The sequence below is a fragment of the Cydia pomonella genome, chromosome 24 (genome assembly GCF_033807575.1).
Source record: "Cydia pomonella isolate Wapato2018A chromosome 24, ilCydPomo1, whole genome shotgun sequence".
NCBI classification, from domain to species: Eukaryota; Metazoa; Arthropoda; class Insecta; order Lepidoptera; family Tortricidae; genus Cydia; species Cydia pomonella.
The window spans coordinates 11,901,637-11,923,358 of NC_084726.1; the positions used below are offsets into that span (position 1 = coordinate 11,901,637).

The following is a 21,722-nucleotide window of genomic DNA, read 5'->3' on the forward strand; positions in this document are numbered from 1 at the left end:
AGTACCCTCAAGTACCCCCAACACAAGCCTTATTGAGCTTACTGTGGGACTTAGTCAATTTGTGTTATAATGTCCTATATATATATTTTTTTAAGTATATATTATTGTTTGGTTTCGTGAAAGAATTGTTGATGCTATATATAATATTGCAAGTTATTAAGTAGGTATTACGAAATAAGGCAAAGCATGCAGCATGATATTAATTAAAAGCTTATTAGTTGAACAACGTATTGTGTGGTCACGTCTGAATATATATATACGGACGATAGTACCAACAATATGTACACACCTTGATATATGAGCAATAAGATCGTGTATACATATTTTTGGGACTTTGTTCGTGTCGATATTTTCAGACATGACTGTACCTAAATACATATTTACCTACAAGCAATAGTTACAGGCATATTCGAGTTGTAGTTGTTTGATCTGTTTACGATATGATACTGATCTGTTAGTGTCAACAATGACATTTTCTTCGACCAAAATCATCAATTTTGACACTGACAGATCAATATTAAATCGGAAACATATCGAATAACTGTAACTCGAATTGGCCTGTTATTCTAACTAAGCAATGCCTTTTTTGAACCACGACAGTGGCAAACAAGCATACGGCCCGCCTGATGGTAAGCAGTCACTGTAGCCTATGGACGCCTGCAACTCCAGGGGAGTTACACGCGTTGCCGACCCTGACACTCCGCATCCTCGTTGAGCTCTGGCAACCTTACTCACCGGCAGGAACACAACACTATGAGTAGGGTCTAGTGTTATTTGGCTGCGGTTTTCTGTAAGGTGGAGGTACTGGGGAGTTGGGCTCAGCTCTAGATCTGGAATGACATCCGCTGTGCGGTGCCTTACCACATAAACTATTTCTGTTTAGCCCAATAGTTGACTGATAGAGAATGCCTCAAGGCGTTAAGTCTGCCATTTGTACTCTTTTTGTAAATCTGTGCAATAAAGTTTAAATAAATAAATAAAGTGAGATGACATCGTAACTGTTATTTGAGTTATATACTTTTAAAAGAAATGTTCAACTATCATTTTTACTATTTTGTTTCTAATATTATCGTCATATATAAGCTGGCCATACTTTTGGACTAAGATCGACAAACCTCAGAAACGGCAAATTCGAAATTTCGAATCGAACCACCGCTTTTGAATTTCGAACGCTCAAACGCGTACAGCCCGCTCCGTTCCAGGAGCGACCCTGCAGAGCTCACGCAGGCCGGGCATCTCTGCGCAGCCTCCCCCCCACCAACCAAGCCTCCAGACCGCTAGCAGCGCCCGCGCGCGACGGACGTACCGTGCTGTCCGAAAACACCTGTGGCTCGAGACAAAAATTGTGTGTGTTCAATTTTGTTTTTGGATTACAGTGTTGAATGAATGAGTGAAGTGACCGGTAAGGTTTTCCGTTCGATACCAGTTGTAGTGTGGGAACGTGTTTTTTGTGAGTTTTTTAATTGTTTATTATTTGATTTGTTTTAGTTCGTTTATGATGTGGTTTCTCACGGTGTCTTGAAATTCGATAGATGTTATTACGAGTAATATATGAAAATATGTAGTAAGAAGATTTCATTAAGTAAGGATGGTGTAAGTTATGTTTATGCCTAAAATAGTACATAAAAAGAACAATAAACAATCAAAACGTGATACATACATTTAAAAAAAACAGAAATAATACATGAAAATGTGAATTTGCGTAATTAATGTATGAAACGTATGAACGCCAGACTTGGCGGTTATTTTTTTTCTCAGTGGGGGGTAGCGTGTACAAGTGGTTGTTATAAAAATAAAAGACGCACATGTGTTGTAACTAAGTAGTTATTTGTGTAGTTTTTAAATAATTATTAAGTAAGTAAGTAAATATTCTTTATTGCACCAACAATTATACATTTTACATACATGTAAAACTACAAATGAATTTTAAAGGAAAATAGAACCAGGTAACAACAGGCGGTCTTATCGCTAAAAAGCGATCTCTTCCAGACAACCTTTAGGTTCTTAAGTTCTTACACTAAGAACAAATTTAAATAGAGTTAGACCAAGTTAAGTAGGCGGCGATTTTGATAGTCCAGGCGGTGCAAGCGTTATTTAAACGTCATAATTTATTTAAACTTTCAAAAAATATGTACAACAGCGTATAAATGGCGGACTTAATGCCAAATGGCATTCTCTACCAGTCAACCATAGGACCAAACAGAGATACATAGAGTTGGATAATATCACAGAACTTTGACGTTTTATATAACACTTGCACCCCCTGTGCTACCAAAATCGCTGCCAACTTAGCGTAGTCTTACTCTAGTTTCTATGTTTTTTTTTTACAACCAGTCATACTACTATTTAAACTATAAACGAAATAAATGTCATATATAAAAGAAAAAAATTACCAAAGCCTCCAGTGTCCGGGGCTGGAATGGAACCAGCGTCCTCCATGTACGCGAGAGATGCCTGAACCGCTCGGCTACCCGGGTCGAATTAAATTATTAAGTTAAAAAAGTGTAGTGTATCTAGGGACGACTGGTCTGACCTAGTGGGTAGTGACCCTGCCTATTAAGCCGATGGTTCTGGGTTCGAATCCCGGTAAGTCATTTGTGTGATGAGCACAAATATTTGTTCCTGAGTCATGGATGTTTTCTATGTATTTGTATATTATATATATCGATGTCTGAGTACCCACAATACAAGCCTTCTTGGCTTACCGTGGGACTTAGTCAATTTGTGTAAGAATATAATAATAATATTAATAATAAATAAATATCGTTATTCTGCGTCGCACCGAAATAAGAAATCCCAGTAATAAGGTAGGTACGCAAAAAACTGCAAAAGTTAGACCCCTGGCTCTACATGAGATCTGATAACTTTTTGACAGTGCGAGCCATATTGGTCTCGTCTTCGCAACACTACATAAAAATTTGATGGCATTAAGAAGAAAGAAAACTATACTCATCCCTTTTTTGGGTGTTAGTATTAAATAAATAATAAATAAATAAATATTATAGGACATTATTACACAAATTGACTAAGTCCCACAGTAAGCTCAATAAGGCTTGTGTTGAGGGTACTTAGACAACGCTATATACATATAATATATAAATATTTATAAATACTTAAATACATAGAAAACACCCATGACTCAGGAACAAATATCCATGCTCATCACACAAATACATGCCCTTACCAGGATTTGAACCCGGGACCATCAGCTTCGTAGGCAGGGTCACTACCCACTAGGCCAAACTGGTCGTCAAAAATAATAAATATCCCTATAATATTTATTTATTTTTTATTTATGAAATACGGCCCCCCAGCCTAGTCCGTACTCCGTAGTGAACCTACCAACCAGAAAGTCTCGGGTACGAATCCTGGTAGGGCATTTATTTGTGTTTATCAAAATATTTATTCCTAAGTTATGGATGTTTATGTAAGCATGTAAGTATTTGTATATATCTACATATTATAAACATTGTCTAGTAAGTACAGCACATACCTTGTTGAGGTTATTGTGCGACGAGCTGGACTTGTGTAAATACCAATAATATTATTATAATTCAAATACGTGCATGATAACCGAAGACTAATTATTGTGTGACAGAATGACATGACAGCAATTCATATCGAAAACATATTTGGAACATCACAGTTCCATATTTAAACAAATACTGTAGATGGCGCTGCTGGATATCAAAAACTACAATTATATTAATTGAAATAAGTAATTTTAATTGGGGTGTTGAATAAATAAACGTTTTTTGAAATCAATAAAGTACCTTGAGTTAGCAAATAACATAAAATATAACAAACAAATAAAATAAAATATATCGATCACGTTTCTTAGCGACAAAATGTTGGTGCTTTGTATGATAGGAAAATAAATAATTAAATATTGTAGGGACATTCTTACACAAATTGACTAAATCCCACGGTAAGCCAACAAGGCTTGTGTTGTGGGTACTCAGACAACGATATATATAATATACAAATACTCAAATACATAGAAAACATCCATGACTCAGGAACAAATATTCGTGCTATAGGAAATTCGTTAAATGAAAATATCGATTTTGGAAAACAAGCGTATCTATTGTGTAGCCGACTGTAAGTGGACACCGTAGCCTACATAGGTATAGAAGTTTTCAACAAGTCGAAATATTTAAAAAAACTTACAAAGAACATTTCATACAGTAAAAGAACTATTGTGGATCTATCTTTACTTACTCGTAAATATATTAACGATATACCTACTTAAAAAAGCTCTTGTACTAAAAAATACAATATTATATAGCTTAGAATATCTGATTATGATAGACAAATATTACCAAAATATTTATTATTATGTTATGAAAATAAAAAGCTAAAATTTTAAATATCTTTGAGTCTCATTATATAAAACGGAACTCAATTGCAATAAAGTTTGATTCTACTTATCGACCGAATGATTCCGCTCGTGTCAAATCGTTTCAGTTGCGTCCAATTGTGAAGGTATGTTTACTTAAAAATATAAATCATTACCAATAAAATCGATTATACGGCGTCTGCAGATTTAATCGAGAATCGTAAAAAATCGTTTCTAATTTTCATTGTCACAACCCTGTAATTATCTTTTGACATATGTCAGACTTCGAGTTTAAAAAAGACTGTAGCAAAAATACCATCCTATTACGAACAATCTAGAAGTTAAATTTATACGAGTATGACTCAATTATTAGAATGTGCATAACATTTCATTTTAATGATTCATTGAGATATTTCAACTACCCGCAGGATCTGTGCCGCAGGAAACGACTTTAGAAAAAATTTCGCTTTCGTTATAAATTCAAACTGCCGACATTCTTCAAATAACTTCCAAGTGAATGTGTTTTTACAAACTTCTTATTTAGCTTCACTACGCATATACTACCTATATTTGTATAATACTTAAATATTTTTCTATTAGGTGTATGGTGCTAACAAGTTAGATTTTTATATTATTATAAGAGTTAGGAGCGAAAAATTAATTCCATATACATTTTTAAAAGTTTTTAGAGTCGAATCATAAATTCATAGACGTTTGCGTTTAAAATAACACTTGCACAGTCTGGCTGGCCTATCTAAATCGCTGCCAACTTAGCTTGGTCTAACTCTAACGTTTATGAGGCCTAAGGAGATTAAATAATTACTTTATAGGTACTTTTTTTTTTTTCGCATTACAAAGGAGGTAAGCAATCTTGACGTGTATTTCATGTAACAATGATAAATTATATACGATTATTTATATCCTTTTGCTTTCAAAACTCATAAATAATAAATAGTTCCTTCTTTTTCAAAAGCGTTTTTCAATAAAATAAAAAACACGTCAATATGGTTTATCTTTTTTTAATGCTAAAAGATAACAAAGTAACTTTTAACCATATTTATTTGTCTAGATGTCCATGAAAATGAGTCAGTATCCAACTCAGGACAATACCAATCAAATTCGTACATATAATATTACAGGTTTTATCGATAATTGTGGGCGGGTTGTCTGTGTCATGTCACCATAATGAATCCATCTGGTTTCGTATCAGTAATGTCATAAATAATAAACGTAATGCTGTTTAATTTGAAATTTGGTAATAATGTGTATTGGCGATTTGACCTTCTCTTCTTCCTCGCGTTGTCCCGGCATTTTGCCACGGCTCGTGGGAGCCTGGGGTCCGCTTGGCAACTAATACCCAGAATTGGCGTAGGCAATAGTTTTTACGAAAGTGACTGCCATCTGACCTTCCAACCCAGAGGGTAACCTAGGCCTTATTGGGATTAGTCCGGTTTCCTCGCGATGTTTTCCTTCACCAAAAAGGGACTGGTCATGACACAAAGTTAAAATTTAAGTTTAAAATCGGTCTTAGAGATAATGTTTGTAAAAAAAAAACTGTAATAACTTAGTGAAAAACGCCTTTTTGGTTGCGACTCTGCAACTAGTTGACTTGTTTTAGACATACCTACTGTCATTTTTTTTTTCAACAAAAAATAACGAACTGGAAAAGTCAGGGCTGAACCTATTCCGAATTTGGTAACTTAGCCCGACACCACACGGATTAGTAGTGTATTATGAAATTCAATAAAATAAAATAAATAAATATTATAGGACATTATTACACAAATTGACTAAGTCCCACAGTAAGCTCAATAAGGCTTGTGTTGAGGGTACTTAGACAACGATATATATAATATATAAATACTTAAATACATAAACACCCATGACTCAGGAACAAATATCCATGCTCATCGTACGAATAAATGCCCTTACCAGGATTTGAACCCGGGACCATCAGCTTCGTAGGCAGGGTCACTACCCACTAGGCCAACCGGTCGTCAAATTATTTTTATACACCATAAATATCCATGATGTCTAGACTATTAAATGCAACATAATAACTAAGTACTTGAGCATACCATAAAGAAAAGTAGTAAAGAGTATAAAAACTGCTTAAGCCATACTTACATAACACTAAAAACATAATTTATAGCAAAGGTAGCGAAGATGTAACGAATAAAAAGAAAGTATAGGGATATTCTCATACTCAGACAACGACATATATAATATACAAATAATTAAATACATAATAAATATTATAGGACATTATTACACAAATTAACTAAGTCCCACAGTAAGCTCAATAAGGCTTGTGTTGAGGGTACTTAGACAACGATATATATAATATATAAATATTTATAAATACTTAAATACATAGAAAACACCCATGACTCAGGAACAAATATCCATGCTCATCACACGAATAAATGCCCTTACCAGGATTTGAACCCGGGACCATCAGCTTCGTAGGCAGGGTCACTAGTGTCACTACCCACTAGGCCAAACCGTTTCCCCTACTAATATTACTTAGTCAGGTCATAAGTTGTCTCACAAAGGTTTTGACTGATAAAATGTAATACAAAAGGTTTAAGTAATTAAAAAAGTTTGCCATGATTTGAAACATTGTTTTATACTGATCAAAACTTAATATAAATAGTTTAAAAAGATCGCGTCTTTATTTACTAAACAAGTAGTACTTTGGGATTAAAATAAATAAATAAATAAATAAAATTACAAAAGGGAGTAAAAATCAGTGTCACATTAAAATAGGTATTACAATTATTTATTTGCATGAAGTAAATAAGTAAATATTCTTTATTGCACCAATAATTATACATTTTACATACGTGTAAAACTACAAATGAATTTTAAAGGCAAATAGAACCAGGTAACAACAGGCGGTCTTATCGCTAAAAAGCGATCTCTTCCAGACAACCTTTAGGTAGCAGGAAATTTAGAACTCATACAAAAGTCAACAGGTAGTGCAAGGAGCTAAATATGGAGACTATTAAACACAAACACACATACTACTATGAACCTACTTTATTAGAAAGTTATTTTTTCACCAGCATTTAGTTCACCGACAAGTCTGTACTTCAGCTAATACCTACCCTTCAAATACCGTCATAATGTCAAAGAAGTTTCATACTTAAAATAACACTTGCACAGCCTGAGCAAACAAAATCGCTCCCAACTCTATAATTATGAATTTAAATATTGTGGTAAACTGGAAAACAAATATTAACTGCATTTTATTGTGCGCACAAAATGCGTTTATCACAAAATGGCAGCAAACATGAAATGATAATTATCATGTGATATAACATTAAAGCATTGCATATCATGTTGATCAATATGTATATGTGGTTCAAAAGCAAACGTTATTTGCTATGTTATATAAGTATACTATTAGTGACAACACTGGCAACATAGTAGCTAATTGCACTCGCCTGCCATCTATGAATAAAACGATAAAAAAGCTAAAGTACTTATTATCGTAAGTAAAAAGCTTATGCTGTCACTTGTCATTTTTAATGGCCAGTGTAAGGGGCTTAAATGAATACTGTAAGAAAAATAAAAAAAAGTCCGTATCAACCTACTTCGTAATTACGAGTAGGTATGCCTATACTTTCAGGTATTACTTATACCCTGTATTTTTAGGAATTTAACCTTTTGAACGCCAGGCCTTTCGCACGCGGCGCGTAATCGTGAACCTTGTCGGTGCGCATGAAGGTTGATATTGGGCTGTAGCCGCGCGCGTCATATGACGTCTTTGGCGGTCAAAAGTTTAAATAAAAGTGAACAAAATCTACCCTCAAATGGCTCCTCATTAAATGATCAAATAGGTTAAAGTTAGGTCGTTCAGTGACAGATCCAGGCGGTTGTATTTGGTTGGTTAACCAATAAATGTTATAATTACCCGAAAATGTACAAAACTGCCGTCCTATCCCTAAAACCTATCTAACCCACAAATTATAGTTTTGAGATATGGGCAAAAAACGTTCAAACCAATATCTCTAGAAAATGTGTACATTTATTCGGGATTTCTTTTATGCAAAAATTAAAACTAAATTTATGCTTACTGTTTTTGAAAACCATTTTCTCAAATATTATTTTATTAATTAGAAAATCACAATTTTGTGTTTTAGTATTGCAAATAATTACTAAAATATGTACGATATTACTCCTAAAACACCGTTAAGTATACTTTAGCCGTTCTTTAGAATTGAATAATATATAAAAAATATCTAAATAACGGCCAAAGTCAATTTACGTGTTTATAGTATCGTAATTGTGAATTGTGTAATAAACAAAACATAGCTTAATAACCGCAAAGGTACTGAACAATTTTATAATATTGTATCTGTTAAAATATTACCTAGAAAACATTTATAATACACACGTTATTGGATTGTGACCGTTTTTTAGCTATGTAATGACCCTACATATTGAAGTAATTTGTATGCGTTCCTATTCTAAAACCCCGTTAAATGACGAATGCTCACTGTCGTCGTTAAGTCGTGGAAATATTTGCATTTTTTTAAAATAAAATCACGTTGATTAGCATTATAGTACTAAGTTTATAGAGTTACTTATTGTTAAATGAATAAATCACACCTGTATCGTATATGTATTTATTTGCATTCAAAAATAATATCAAAAACGTAAAAAATGCTGACAAATCAGTCTTCAGCTTTGTACAATTTTACGCGAAGGAGTAAAAACGAAAATTGTGTCAGTCTCAAATATTTGTTAGATGTAGGCGTAGATTACTAACCATTGTAAGGTAGGTATCAGGTGATCCATGTAAGGCCCAGTACCTAATAAAGACCACTTTTGAAAAAGCGCCCCCCGCGCTTTGATTGCCAGTTCAAAAACCTAGTAAGGCTAAATGACCACACTAAAATCTATTAGTTCTCAGATTCCTACTAGTTTTTTATATGGGATTTGTGACTTCCTGAGTTTTACGATGGTAAAAGGTAACTCAACATGCTACTTACTAGGTTTAGAGGCATCGAAATCTGTAGTAATTATGCCGAATTTGGAGCAGTTGTCTCTGTAATCGGTGAGGACTTACTAGTTGGATACACATAAGATAAAAAACGAATTTACAGAAATGTGTTACCTACTTTAGCATCTGCCTTTAACATCTTTCGCATAAATATAAAGCTAAGTGTCATGCATTACGGAATCACTGCAGTACAATATGCGGAGATGATCAAAGGCTTCAAATTCATAATTTCGTTGAATTTGGGGACCAACTAAAGTTTGGTAGTTTCTTAAGTTACTTGGAGTTGGAACCATCAAAAAGGTGAATTAATGACTTCTTTGGTCTCGACTCCCTTAATCTGGACTTCTTTTCTTCTGAAAAATTTTCTCGGTAAGTAGGATATCCTAAACTTTCCTTCTAATGTATCAACCTAACTTTTTTCAAATACCTCAACTTCTGACTATCCTTCTTCCTCCCTTGATCAATTCACTGATAGTGCCCTTAGAGAGGAAGTAATGTTCATCTCGTCTAATGCCGTTGGAGTCGACAATCTGAGCCAAAACTCTAATTGACCTTATTGATCATATCATCATATGTATTTCTTGTTATATTTTCCCGTCGCTTTAATAAGATACCGCTATTACTTATTCCTTTGCTAAAAAGTCCAATTCCTCCTTCTTCTTAGACTATCGCTCTATTTATTTCCATTTCTTCCTTTCCTCTCTAAAGTTCTTGAGTGTCTTTTGTACATCAACAGGTTACTGTTTTGAATAGACATGCGCTCACAAATCCATATAAACCAAACCCGATTACCCCACATGGCACAGCACTTCACCGCTCTTGTAAAAATTACTGCATATATACGTGCAAATATGGTATATCAGGGTGTTATCGTTCTTGGATTTCGGTAATGCTTTCAACACGAGTGACTTCGACATCTTACTAGGCATATTGCGTTCTCTTAATGTATCTCCTGTGATAGATATCTAGTTCCATAGTTATTAAGTCCCTACTTACTAGTTGACGCCCTCGTCAACAGCATATAAAGGTGGATTCCTCTTGATCTTCATTTTTCTTGCACAGAACGGCGCAGCGTGTTGTCTTCTGTTTTATTTCATAACTGTATAAACTCTAACAAATTATATTTTCTTCTTCTATCACTTTAAACATACCGTCAAGGCTCTTTTACTCATCTAACATAGACTATCTGCACCATGAACACGAACACTAATTTAGAAAGCATTTTGATTTGGACTTACACGTTACGGTCTCAAGGTATATCCACTGAAATTCAAGTTATAGTGATAGGTACATAAATCAAAGCGTTCTGCCAGGGTTGATTTTAATACTCTACTGGCCATTGTTTTTAACTGTACCTATTTAGATTCCCTTCTCTCTAGGTCTGCTAAATCTAAGCCTGTATTCTGAAAATCGTATAACGCATAAAAGAAATAACAATTATAAATTATTCCTTATTTCATTATTTATTTATGTAGTCTAAAAGATGTGTAGGAAAATACAAATTCTAATATAGTTAAAATCTAATCTTAGTGTGCCTAAATCTTTAATATAAAGAGATATTTAACACTTACATTCGCATACCGGACATTTTTGACATAAACATGCATCCATTACTCACCAACGAAAACAGACAACTTACTGCGCGCGCCGCATTGAAAAACTGTCTGTCCTACGTAATAAAATTTAAGGGAATATGTTTTATACTTAGCGGGGTTTTAGCGTAGCATTGTTAGTTGGCCATGTTTAACTGTTGTATTATTATTCTTTTTCTCAAACATAATTACCCGTTAAGAAAACTAAATAGATTTTAGTGGTGTATTTGTAATATGGATCGCAATAAAAGTCTTTTAAACACACAGTTAAAGAACGTTAGCCATGTTTAAGCGTAGTAACTGTTTTTTTGTATAGTATTTATTATAAAAAAGTGTACGTGATAAAACATAATAATAGGGTTAAATGGCTTTAATGGAAATTTATAAAGTTTTTCCAAGTAAATGTGTTTTAGCTTTGTATGTTGTAAAAGATTAATTAAAATAAACAACTGGCTAAGCGCTTTTATATTACTTATAGAAGAATAATGTGGGTTTGCGATTTTATAGTATCGAGAAGTATCAAATTATAATGCAGTTAGCGTGTTAGGTCGAGTCTGTATCTCCGTAACTACAAATGATAAAAATATGATTCCAAGACCAGTCGATAGAGAATTTTTTCCTGTCTTAGAATATTCATCCAAACGAAAACTGGTAATATGCAGCTTTGATAGGTTTTAGTGATAGGACGGCAGAAAATGTTTGTTTACTTTTATTTAAATACCTAAAGATACTGAGTATAGGTAGTTTTCTTAGTTATTTCCGTCAACCAATAAGTAAGTAATTCAATTCAATGTTACTTAATGTAAATTAAATTTGATGTAATGGAGTGTAGGTAAAATGTAGGTGTAACTAATTTCAGATTGTGTTCTTATCTTGATACCAACATAATTCAAAAATTCAAAATTCAAAAATTTATTCTGCATCAAGGGCTCTTTTACAAGTCAATACAACATTTATAGTAACATCATATAGTGACATGAAAAATACATAACAACATTTATAAATACAACAGCCAATACCTGGGTAAACATTACATTATAATAATCTTAAAATAAATAATTACTGCAATACAATAGAGATGTATAGTCTCTATGGTTAAAAACACATTAAATCTGGAGGTGTAAAAGGTCCCCAATGTCAGAGTACTAATACTAATAAAATTTGGAGGTGTAAAGTCTCTCCAAGTGTCAAAATAAAATGTATACTAAATAAATAAACTATTTCATCAAGAACGCAAATTTATTTAATGGGATGTGTCCGGAGAAATGGTATTGAAATTTAATTATTTCACTGTACATAAATCGCGTACTCATAATGCAGGTACATAACAACAAGAAAATGCCATGTAAACTTTCAAGAGTTCATATCAGAAGTGATGACATATTGGTAACCATCAAGGATAAGAAAATCCCATGTAAACTTGCCAACGCGAACATTATAAGTAAAGACACAGTCGACTTTCACATACTCGATCTATTTCCGATATAATAATGATCTGTCAGTATCATCTTTTAACGAAAAACGCCACTTTTGTCACTGACAGATCAGTATCAGATCGAATAACTAAAATTCGAATTGACCTATCAGTAGCCATGGTCAACGGCCAAGCTATATCGAGCTGGACCGGTTGTCCATCCGGTGGAAGGCTGGGAACGTAGGGATATGGTCGATTAACATGAGAGCCTGTTTTGTGTGTAGTTTATTAAACTAGTAGGAATTGGAATTAAAAAGGTATGGTTACTATTGAATTTATGTCTCTTAGAAACAAAATGATAAGACACATTTTTTTTTTATACTACGTCGGTGGCAAACAAGCATACGGCCCGAATGATGGTAAACAGTCTCCGTAGCCTATGTACGTCTGCGAGTCCAGAGGAGCTACATGCGCGTTGCTGACCCTAACCCCCCTCCCCACTCGTTGAGCTCTGGCATCCTTACTCACCGGCAGGAACACAACACATGTTGCCTGCGGTATTTCCGGACCGATACGACCTTCAAGCCTTCAAGAAAATAGCGTACTCCCATCTTAAATTCCGGCAACGCACTTGCAACTCCTCTGGTGTTGCAGGTGTCCATGGGCGGCGGTAATGTCTTACCATCAGGTGACCTGTCTGCTCGTTTGCCTCCTATATCATAAAAAATGCACAAAAAAGACCCTAAGTTCCGGTTTTGGATTGAGTATATCGCATAAAACTGTACCCCTAGTGTAAATAAATTCGATTTCGAAAGGTGACGTACGCGTTTGCGTTTAGTCTCATTTTGTATTGGATTTAGAAAGAGCGCGCCAAGCGGGACGTTTTGGAAACTCAAAATCCTATACAAAATGAGACTTAACGCAAACTCGTTCGTCACGTTATGATGTCGATTAAATTTACACTAGGGGTACTGGTTGCGTTCTAGTGTAAATTATTTGGTTTCAATTATATAAATATTGTTAGGTGCAGAGTGTACTAGTTGTTTATTGACCAATCAGAGCACGCTATTATATATTTAGGCATTTACAGTTTATACTTAACCTAGACATTAAATTTGTAAAAGCTTATATCTAACACAGTAAATTACACGTTATTAAGACAAATGAGACATGCAATAATTTGTAAAAATAAAACTTAAAGGCAGAACGTAAAACTAAAATGTATACATTGATTAACTTATGAGCTATATGCGACAAATATGTTTGTAAAAAATAGGAGATAAAAAACTACAATAATGGTTGACTGCTATAACACTGTATCTTTGGTATTTCAATAAAAGTAAACAAATAATTTGTAAATTTTCGGGTAGTTATAACATTTACTGGTTAACAAAACCGCCTGGATCTGTCACTGTACGACCTGACTTTAACCTACATTATTTGATCATGTAATCTATCCTCAACTGACTTACCGAGTCATTTGAGGGTAGATTTTGTTTACTTTTATTTAAATACCTTAAGATACAGAGTTATAGAGAATGCCTTATGGCATAAAGTCCGCCATCTGTACTTATAATTTTATGTGCAATAAAGTTTAAATAAAAAAATAATAAATACAACATAACTGTAAAGTCTGTAAAACATTAAGTACACTCAGTAGTAATTTTCAGAGGCAGTAAGCTGTAGAGATAACCGACCCTCCTGCAAACAAGTTTATATGCAGGGGGGGTTAGCTTACTGTCCCTATTTTTACGTAAACCAAATTAATTTATGTTAATTTTGTAGTTTTTGTATTGCTTTTGGCTTTTATAACATTTTGTCCTTTACGAGTAAGTACCGGTGTTACTAGTGTTTCACAAAATTTCACACAATTTCAAACACTTTTCTCAAAATTTTACTCAATACGTTCAAAAACATGAAGAGTTCAGCAATAAACTCTAAACTGTTCTTAAAAGGGAAGAATAAGATAAAGATAGTTTATTATTCAAGTAGGCACATTACTATGCGCTTATGAACGTCAAATAAACCTACACCGGCTCTAACCCTACACCTCTGACCCGAGAAGATTTAAATCCTCCCTCAATTGGAGGAGGGTATCCCAATATGGACCGGCAAGAAACTCGGCGGGACACATCATAAACTTTGCGATCCTAACATAATAACGGTACTTTTTCTATGAAAATTCCCTGTCGGGAGAAAACGGTTTCCACTAACTAAATCTTAACAAATCTCTTTGATTTTGATATCGATCGCTTCAACATAGTATAGTCGTATTCTAGGTTTATGGTTAAAAAATTTTTTGTATTGTAAATTTTGAAAAATGGAAAACCTATAAACCTAGTTTTTCATGGTGTCGATAACATACTAAAAAATCATGGAGAAAGGAAAATATTTAGAAGTGGACGAATACGTGGTATAATTCACTATCAAGTAGGTATTCCCTTTCAGATATTTTTAACAATTTTTTACACAAAAAAAAAACATGTTTTTTTGCTTAAAGAAGCCTAAAGAATCAGGCATTTTTGTCATCCGTCTATAAATACTAATAACACTTGATCCCGGGGGACGCACGTGCTTGCCCTATTTCAGAGCAACGCGTTGGTCTTCTTAAAATATTCACTGCTATTACGAATGTCTTAAACTCAACCGAAAACTTTGCGGTCGGTCAAGGAATTTGTTTTCAAGCCTAGCGAAGATTACAAAAAGTAAAATTGTAGAAAAATAAACCGGCCAAATGCGAGTCGGACTCGCACAGGAAGAGTTCCGTACCATTATCCATAAAACGGTCACCCATCCAAGTACTGACCCCGCCCGACGTTGCTTAACTTCGGTGATTGGATGAGAACCTCGAGATTGGAAAGAAATAATTATTTTATTCTGTTTTTAGTATTTTTTGTTATAGCGGCAACAGAAATACATAATCTGTAGAAATTTCAACTGGCTAACTATCACGGTTCATGGGATACAGCCTGGTGACGGACGGACGGACAACGGAGTTTCAGTAATAGGGTCCCGTTTGACCCTTTGGGTACGGAACCCTAAAAATAAAAAAGAATATATATGTATATGTAAAATGTGCGGTTTAAGAGAAACTTCTTGCGGATGTTTTCCCGAAGAGCTACAGTATGGGGTTCTTCAAAAAAGGAGTGTACAGGTTTTTAAACGGTTGGGAACGCGCATGTACTATCTCTGGTGTTGCAGGCGTCCATAGGCTACGGGGACTGCTTACCATCAGGCGGGCCGTATGTTTGTTTGCCACCGACGTGGTATAAAAAAATATGGGGATCACAGATGCTACAAAAAGTCACGACACATTATATTATAGTCTTTTTCAAACCCGAAGGGTAGGCTGACATCAAAAAGCAATTATACAGCGTTAAATTAAAACTAAAATTCTAATTGGTCATTATGTATATTTTTAAGCAAACATACGTTTTTACATGTGCGACAGGTAAACTCATAATGGTACATTAACCAAGTGCAGTCGTGTTTGGCGCCATAAAACTTTGGAAGTGTGCATTTTTAAAATGGTTGAGAAAAAACATAGGTATGGGGGGTGATTTGTCGATAAAATTCATCGACTATGCGTGGTTAACGGCTCCACTATACGTGTACAAACACATTGTATAAAGCTACGAAGATATGTATTTTTTTTTGTCATGTAGTTCTCAACGTCAATGGCATGGAATGAAAAAAATTCAAATGTTTTTGTGTTAGAAAAATAAATTCGAAAAAGGTATTGAACCTTAAATGTTCTATGGAAATGACTACGTGCCTATAAGGCTACGTTTCTACCAGATATGTGCGAGAATGCGTACCGACTGATATGTTTGTTAATAGCCAATAGAATCACTTTATTTATACCAATCCTTACTCAGCGCAGCTTTATTGGGCAATTTCTATTGGTTCGTACAAACACATTCCTCGCAACGCATCGCAAATTCAGCCTAATTTAAGATAATTATTACAAAACAGATCCCCGATTAACAATATTTATAATGAGACCTAATTAACAAATTTATCCAAGCGCCGATGACAAAAAAACGGGTAAAATCACTCCCGCTTCGCAACTGCCATCATACTTAACACTCTATTCACTTGACATAAAGTCTAATTTCATACATGACTTTTATAGACCAAGTCAGAGTGCCCTACCGCGAACATCGAAGTTCGCAAATCGCGGATATCTATCTCTGTCACTCTTATTACTCCATAATTGGAGTAAAAGGGAAAGCTAGTTCTGTCCGATGAGTATTACTCCCTTGTATTAAAGTGTTATAGGCAACATATGTTGCCCATATGGCTCGGCGGGAGAGTTCGGTTAGTGCGGTTAGCTTGTAACTGTGTTCTACGTTGGTTTTTATGATATTGTATGAATATAGTAGTTTATTGGTTAATTATATGTAATATATTTGTAGGTTATTGTAGATAAGTCAGAATAGTACATTGTGTACCTACTAACATAGTGTAAATTTATCGATTACCGCTACCTAAAGGTTGTCTGGAAGAGATCGCTTTTTAGCGATAAGACCGCTTATTTACCTCTACTTCTGTTACTGTTTTTTTTATTGAGTACAAAGAGTATTTTTATTGTATTGTATTGTGTATGATGGGCGGTAAACAAGAATTTACAAACGAGTGTGAATTGAAGCCCGAAGCTGAAGGCGAGTGCTTAATTAACACGAGTTCGTCATTCCTGTACCGCCCATGGCACACAAAGTTATTCATCACACTTGTGAGAAAAAAGGGAAATAAATAAAACTTCTGCCTAATTTCCGTACATTATCCGTCATGTCCGTCCGTCTGTCACCAGGCTGTATCTCATGAACCGTGATAGCTAGACAGTTTTCACAGATGATTTATCACTGTTGCCGCTGTAACAACGAATACTAAAAAGTTCGGAACCTTCGGTGGGCTAGTCCGATTCGCACTTGTGCGGTTTTTTTATATATCATCTTATTATTTTATTTATTATTTATTTATTTATTATTAACATAAAATCATACATCTCAAACAGGTACGGAGTCCCACAAAACAGTTCTTCACCATATTGGGATACCCTCCTCCAATTGAGGGGGGATTTAAATCTTCTCGGGTCAGAGGTGTAGGGTTAGAGCCGGTGTAGCTTTATTTGACGTTCATAAGCGCATTGTAATATGCCTACTTGAATAATACACTAATGTATCTTTATCTTTACCATGCTCGACTCAGTAGTTTTTTCACCACAAGGCTCTCTTTATTCTTCAAAAACTGTTGGGAAAGTTGCATTTTATCCACACATTAGCATATGTTACACTCGGTAGCAAAGTTTGTATAAGTCTCGTGCCTTGGCAGTAGCAACAGCCTCCTAAGGACGTTGGCTGAACGCCTTGATTGCCATCTCACGAGCTCCTGGGTAGACGTGTTGGTAGGCAAGGCTGAATAAACTGGATAATTTAATTTTAATTTAGTTTTATGTAGGTTAATTTGTACTAATGTAGGATGTAAGAATTATTATACTGTTACTAACAAAATTTATGGATCTTATCGGTCTGAAATAAATGATTTTTTTTAATACTGTTAGGCCACCTACGCTTCAAAAAAGACATTAACGATATATAGACATTTATTACTGTATATAATGGATATATGCAGATGATTACTATTACATTTTTTTTTATACTACGTCGGTGGCAAACAAGCATACGGCCCGCCTGATGGCAAGCAGTCTCCGTAGCCTATGTACGCCTACAACTCCAGAGGAGTTACATGCGCGTTGCCGACCCTAAACCCGCCCCCCCCCCCTCGTTGAGCTCTGGCAACCTTACTCACCGGCAGGAACACAACACTATGAGTAGGGTCTAGTGTTATTTGGCTGCGGTTTCCTGTAAGGTGGAGGTACTTCCCCAGTTGGGCTCTGCTCTAGATCTGGAATGACATCCACTAGCTGGCAACCTTACTCACCGGCAGGAACACAACACTATGAGTAGGGTCTAGTAGTGTTATTTGGCTACGGTTTTCTGTAAGGTGGAGGTTGGTACTTCCCCAGTTGGGCTCTGCTCTAGATCTGGAATGATATCCGCTGTGCTGTGCCCTACCACACAAAGCGAGATGAAATTCACAATGCCCATACCTCTCTTTTGGACGTAGTTTAAGGACGTACCCGGGTCCAATATAACTAGCTTATATCTAAAATAGGCCCTTGAGGCAATTTACCAAGGATGCTGGCGGCATTTCCTCGTTGTATCGCAATACTGTATATAAGTACCTGAGCGACCGAGCGTTGCTCGGTTATAACTATTTAAGTATTGTAATATGGTGGTGTATAGGTGATAATCTTAACTACATTTTTTTACTAAATTAAACTTGTCTAAAACAATAAAAATTAAAAATATATATATATAAACTTGAACATATATAAAAAAAAAAGTTAGTCACCGGGCGAGATTCGAACCCGTAATACTCGTTTCTAGCCATCCGCATCTTAACCCGCTGGACCAGACGGACAGTGGCCGGCAACACGAAATTAGCGACCATATTCTGCGTCGAAAGAAAAACGCATAAAAACTCGAAAACACGCGTTTTCCCAAACATAAGACTAATCTAGATCGATTGTATACCCCCAAAAACCCCCATATACCAAATTTCAGCGAAATCGTTAGAGCCGTTTTCGAGATCACAGAAATATGTATATATATATATAAGAATTGCTCGTTTAAAGGTATAAGATTCATACCTTCCAGTCATGTCATAAACCTTCCTTCCTTCAGATAAATCGCTATAAACAAATATATTCAGTAAAATAAACATCTTATCATTAAAGAGTTCTTTGATACCGCGGCAAATATTACATTTAAATTTCTGATGTATTTCATTAAATCCATAGAATGTTTTTCAAGAAATGAACATATACTTTAAGCTTTTAGAATCAAAGTGAATACATTATTTGTAACCGAAAATGTATTTTAATCTTTTCCTTTTAAGATAAATAGATCAGTTTACTTTGTGAGGGTATTTCGGCTGGACGAATTATAATTATTTTACTGGGTATTCGAAATAATATTTGGATGTGCTCAATTTAATTTCAGTACCATATTGTTCCTTACTGTCACAGTGACAATCAATACTATACCGTTGAAAAACGGCGATAGAATACAGAAGTTGACCACACATTTTGCTGATTTTTGGTAGGAAGTACCGCCTGGAAAATTTTGATATTTAGGCAAGTAGGTAGGCCAATGTATGGTCTATAACTAGAAAAAAAATTGAGGAGTAACTATTTCACAGCCACATTAAAAAAAAAGGTCTTATTTTTTTTTTTTATATGACAACTGCTATTCTTTTTTTGAGTATCGATGCATATCTAAATGAAGAACAGCATTTAAAAAATTTAAGCAAATCGCTTGAATACATCCCGAAATACAATACATTAAAGAAAAAAAATCAAAAAATCATAAGTCAAAAACTGTCACCAGTAGGATGTTGATACTTAGCATAAATAATATCCTTCACCATAAGAGGTACTTACAAAAAATCCCTGGGTCAAATTGATTTAAGGGCCGACTGTCTATGGAAACCCGACTATGGCCTTTCAGTTTCCTATCATTAACTATCACGGAGCAAAGCCGCAGACGGAGGGACAGACGGACATGGCGAAACTATAAGGGTTCCTACTTTACTACGGAACCCTAAAAAGGAATCACAAGTAAATAAATGACGTTCTTAAGTGGACAGTTATTGGCAATATATCTCAGTCTATATTCAACCATTACATTATATACCAGCCACTTGACGTGGTGTGCAATAACCATGCGTGAGAAACGTCACATGTGTTGCACGAATGGCGGACAATTCTTTTTCTTTTTAGTTCTCGCTTAAGTAAATAAACATATTTTTACGACGGCGAGACACTTTTATTGTGCCGCTACTCTAAATGGAAAACTAAAGGCAATTCACGTGTCGAAAATACGAACAATTAAAAAAATAAAAATATTATAGGACATTATTACACAAATTCACTAAGTCCCACAGTAAGCTCAATAAGGCTTGTGTTGAGGGTACTTAGACAATGTTATATATAATATATAAATATTTATAAATACTTAAATACATAGAAAACACCCATGACTCAGGAACAAAATATCCATGCTTATCACACGAATAAATGCCCTTACCAGGATTTGAACCCGGGGCCATCAGCTTCGTAGGCAGGGTCACTACCCACTAGGCCAAACCGGTCGTCTAACAATTAAGTAGGAAAAAGCTTAAATTAAAGATTTATTTCCGAAACCGGTTAAATTTTCAACGCGTTATCATGTACTTGGCGCAAAACCCGTGTCTGTGGGTTTATACTTGTTACGTCAGTCTATTATACAGGGCTATAACCGCGAAAATCGAACTACGTCAATTGCGGGCATTTTTCTCTGTCACTCTTATTACGTCTTAGTGAGAGTAAAAGAGAAAGATCCCCGCAATTTGCGAATTTCGATTTTCGCGGTAGGCCCCCTGATATAGTGCATAATTATATTCCATCGTATTTTCACGGAAACGTACAGTCAGCATCAAAAGTAGCGGATGAAACAACGCGGCAAAAGTATCTGATATTCCGGATAACTTTTCCAAATATAGATAATTCTCTAATAATCGCCTTCAAAACTATATATTTTACAGTCTAAATTGTTCTACATATAGAACCATCAACTTTTGTTAAGCTGTTACAGAATGGTAGATACTTTTGAAACCATGTTTGATCCGCTATTTTTGATGCTGACTGTACGAACTTGTTATGCTATTTCAGTCATACTCGGTACATAAAGTACTAAGGTTGGCTGAAATAGAACGACAATTACGAATGTTTACAAGAAAATACAATGGAAAATAATTATGCACTAATATATCTGTAATTATGGTTGCGTTTTTCGCGTGTAATTAATGCATTGACACCTAATTGACACAAAACCTTAGAAACGAGATCATTTGTATTTTTTAAACATTTTTTTTGTCTGTAAACATAAAGTATTTATAAAATTAAATTTCATTGTTCATTGAATTTTATTTTAAATGAAGAACTAGACTAAAACAACCTAACGAAAATATTGATAAAATAATAAATCCACAAGAATATATAACATTTTGATTAAAACTAATAATACTACGTAAACTAAAATTAAAATATCTCTAAAATAAATCTAAAAATGTCCCCTGCGGCTTAGTACCGAAGACGCTGGCGACATTTATTTGTTAGGCTGTAATAAGGTTGAGCGAGGAAGCTGCCAGCTCTTCGTAGTAAAGGGTAGATAACTTTTTTCGTTAAGTGTATCTTTTTACTTTTTAAGTATTGACATATACACCAAAAGATCCTTACGGCCTTACGGGCACTATGCATGG

At 34.8% G+C, this 21,722-nt stretch overlaps 1 protein-coding gene across 3 annotated transcripts in view; it reads left to right on the top strand.

Annotated features, from left to right (window-relative positions):
• The first annotated feature begins 385 nt into the window (after nucleotides 1-385).
• Nucleotides 386-21,722, top strand: part of LOC133531143 (nephrin) — a 430,180-nt gene continuing 408,843 nt past the window's right edge. The window contains exon 1 of one of the 3 annotated variants that reach the window (XM_061869270.1): nucleotides 386-1,450. The gene's annotated coding sequence lies outside the window, so the exon portion shown is untranslated. The remainder of the gene's footprint in view (nucleotides 1,451-21,722) is intronic. The other 2 variants (XM_061869268.1, XM_061869269.1) reach the window with 2 other exon arrangements.